General features: G+C 40.1%; 1 pseudogene; it reads left to right on the forward strand.

The window, feature by feature from the left end:
- Positions 1–2,849: 2,849 nt before the first annotated feature.
- Positions 2,850–3,300, forward strand: LOC118640259 (annotated as a pseudogene).
- Positions 3,301–3,641: the final 341 nt, after the last annotated feature.

The following is a 3,641-nucleotide window of genomic DNA, read 5'->3' on the forward strand; positions in this document are numbered from 1 at the left end:
ATGCTAATTTACAGGGACCTTGAGAAAATGGATTGAAACAATTCCCATAGCATGTTTATTCTACTGAACACCCAAAAAATGGTTAGTTGCCGTTGCAGCTGTTATAACTCCCACTCTTATTAACTGTCTTACTTATATGTATTTAGTGCAAAAGGGTAGTTGTGAATTCTAAATTATGGAGAGCTTTTATGAAGGTCGTCAGTTACTGAGACACGACCATCTGCAAATGAATGTGAGTTACCATATCAAATAATAGAGGTTCTTTTGGGGGTGTGTGTGCGTTTAATAGGGACAGTAATATTTAATAAAAAGCTCTACTCTAATAATCAGAGAAGCTAGATTCTATTCTCCATAGTAGCCTTGATTCTTATTTTGGTTTGTTTCTCTTTATACAAAATGGAGAGGACAGCCTCTATTTCTGTGGATCTCACAGAGTCGCTGTGAATGGGTTTTACAGTTGTCACGATACCTTTGAATAGTCCAAACTACTATTTTGTTTAGATTCCATCATTTTTAAAGGTATTATTTTAGAGTCATCATCTGTGAGGTATGATTTTTATCTCTAAAGTATGCTATATCTCTTTTCCTCTGGAATGCCCTGCTTAGAAAACACACACCTCGTATTACATCATATTATTATCAACAAGTCATTTTATTAATTCCTTTATTGGACTGATATTTATTTTACCACAAATAATCCATGATTTATGATATAACCAAATGTCATTAGTTCTTCCCCCGCAAATTAGAACGTTTTTGTATTACATAATAAGAAGAATTTAGCTCAACAGCAAGGGCACCTCAGTCCCAACAATGACAAAAACAAGACCAGCCCAACATTTTTTCGTCTGTTTCTCTGTAGCTTCAACAGATAAATAAAAATCGAAGAGGGGTACTTCTGGCCTTGCTCCCTGCTTTGGGGGAATAAAATAGTCTCTATCATCAATTTCTTACTAATTTTGTGGGGGAGCTTTCATTACTGTACACAACCGATTCTATACAATTTGTTTGGTCCGATGACTTCATTTCGGAGTGTTCTTATTTTTTTTTTTTTTTATTCTTTAGAATAAAAATTAAACAGGAAATTACTTTTTTTGCTTCCAAAAAAAGTGTGGTTTTTTTTCCTCCATAATTTTTTCCCTTCAGTAGTCTGCCTTTTTACCTCCTGAGTCTAGTGCTCTTAATTTTTAATGACATTTAAAGACATGCTATTGTAGGATTCTAGTGCAAAGGGAAAGATGTAATGAAAAGACAGCAGGATATGTTAATAGCCTCCAGGAGGTCAGACAAATGCTTTTCCTTAAAGTTTAGATACCCTGTACAATGCTCCATCAACTTCCACTGAGAAAACTTGCTGTGCATAATGACAGAGGTTCTGGAGGAAAGAGAGTTGGTGTATTATGATAAACCAATGCACCTTGCAGCTATTCATTTGCTGTGCTTAGAACTTAATTTATTTCTCCGCCATTCAGTGGATATAATGCAGAGAGTCCCCGGTTTTTATCTACTGCGGACAGCATAGCGTATTGCTCCAGTAAGCGTACTGGGTGGAAATTAGGCTCCGAGTTCTGGCTGGAGAGTTCTTCCCATGTGAGGAAAGTAGATACAGATAAAGCGTCCTTCTGTGCAATGTCTTTTCAGTAAACCAAAGGGAAATGCCACATGGAGGCCGTGGGGGCTGCAGCTCAGTAGCCCCGTGAAGAGCTCGGAGAAGCAGGGATAGCGTTGTCTAAGACCCGACGTCACTGTTGCTAATCGCACACCCCGGGGCATCTGCGCTTTGGACAGGAAGGTGGCTGTGTGGACGGAGGCTCCTTGGCATTTTCTCTAAGCCCTGCCCTGGGCTCCCTCGGCCGCTTGCTTCGGCTCAACGGTTTTCAACGGTGCTGCAACGTGAATGTACATGTTGCCTCTCTAAAATTTTAGACACCAGGAAGAACGTCTCTGCTTTGATAAAATCAAGGCAAACATCTTAGGAGGATGCATCACAGAAGTGAGCCGGAAAAAATTGAGCTTTGTTTCCCAGAAGAAAGGAAAGAATGTAAGGAAACTTGAAAGGTGGCACTTCGGAAATAAGAGTGTAAATAAATAAAACTAATGAGAAATGATAATCCCTGCCAGGCGTCCAAAATGTAGTTTCAAATATCCTCTTTGTGTATAGACACAATACATACAAACTGATGTGTTTAAACACAGTAGTTGGTAATGTGTGTAAACTATATTCAATTAAAATACACTAAAAATAAATAAAACAATACGCTGTTAGGTGTTTTTCAAATGACACAATCACTGTCGCATATGAACCTCACGATAGGAACAGTGGGCAAATATATTTCCTTTTGTTTTGCTTTTATAGAAACTGAAACTCAAAAAGATAAAATAATTTGCATAATTTCACAGGATGAGTTAGCAACACCGCCTCATGATGCCTAGCAAATAGAATCGCCAGGCAAATATTTGTGGAGGGAAGGCACATATGAATGTTTCTCTTTAATACAATGCCTCAGAAACTCCTGCTGCCTTCTTTCATATTGTTGGAGAGAATTAATTTGGAACATCCGATCTAAAAAATGTTATAAACTTTGCCCAGCCAGGGTGGCTCAGTGGTTGAATGTCGACCCATGCACCAAGAGGTTGCTGGTTCAATCAGGGCACATGCCCAGGTTGTGGGCCCGATCCCCAGTGGGGGGCATGCAGGAGGCGGCCAGTCGCTGTTCTCTCTCATCAATGTTTTTATCTCTCTTACCCTCTCCCTTCCTCTCCCTCTCAAATCAATAACGAAAAAAGTTTTAAAAAATGTTATAAACCTTTAGAAGAACTCTTCCACAGGAGGGCTACATGCTGCCGCCATGTCTCTCGTGATTTCTGAGAAGTCCCAGCACATTTTGTGAGTACGCAACACCAATATCCACGGGCGGTGGCGAATAGCCTTTGCTGTCACTGCAGTTAGGGGTGTGGGGTGAAGATACGCTCACGTGGTGTTAGGAAAACAGACGTCGACCTCACCAGGGGGCAGGAGAGCTCACCAAGGCTGAGGTGGCATGTGTGATCACCATTCTGCACTACACCAATATGAGATTCCAGACTGGTCTTGAACAGACAGAAGGATGTGAAGGACGGAAAATACAGCCAGGTCCTGGCCAATGGTCTGGACAACAAGCTTCATGAAGACCTGGAGCAGCTGAAGAGAATCTGGGCCCACAGAGGGCGGCACCGCCTCCGGGGTCTTCACGTTCAAGGCCAGCGCACCAAGACCACAGGCCGCCAGGGGCTCACCTGGGTTTGTCCAGGAAGAAATGAACCTGTAGTCCTTGCCTGTTGAGAAGTAGTTTATAAACACACAAAATAATTCTCCAGAATATTTTCTTTACATTATTCATTGTCAGATGGATTAATATATATATATATATATATATATATATATATATATTGTCCTTTATGTACCCCAAAGGTATTTCTTTTTCTTTTTTTTGTTTTTAAGAGTAGCCAGTTTTGGAAAGCTCTGGACATGAGAATATAAGCAGTCAGGGTTAAATATTCTTCTGTTAGTTTAATATTTAGAAAAGAAGACAGGGATTTTAACTTTTAAGACCAGGAGGCATACTTAGTTACGTTGTTTCTAATTAATGTACTTTGGTTAT

The sequence above is a fragment of the Molossus molossus genome, unplaced genomic scaffold (assembly GCF_014108415.1).
Source record: "Molossus molossus isolate mMolMol1 unplaced genomic scaffold, mMolMol1.p scaffold_m16_p_22, whole genome shotgun sequence".
NCBI classification, from domain to species: Eukaryota; Metazoa; Chordata; class Mammalia; order Chiroptera; family Molossidae; genus Molossus; species Molossus molossus.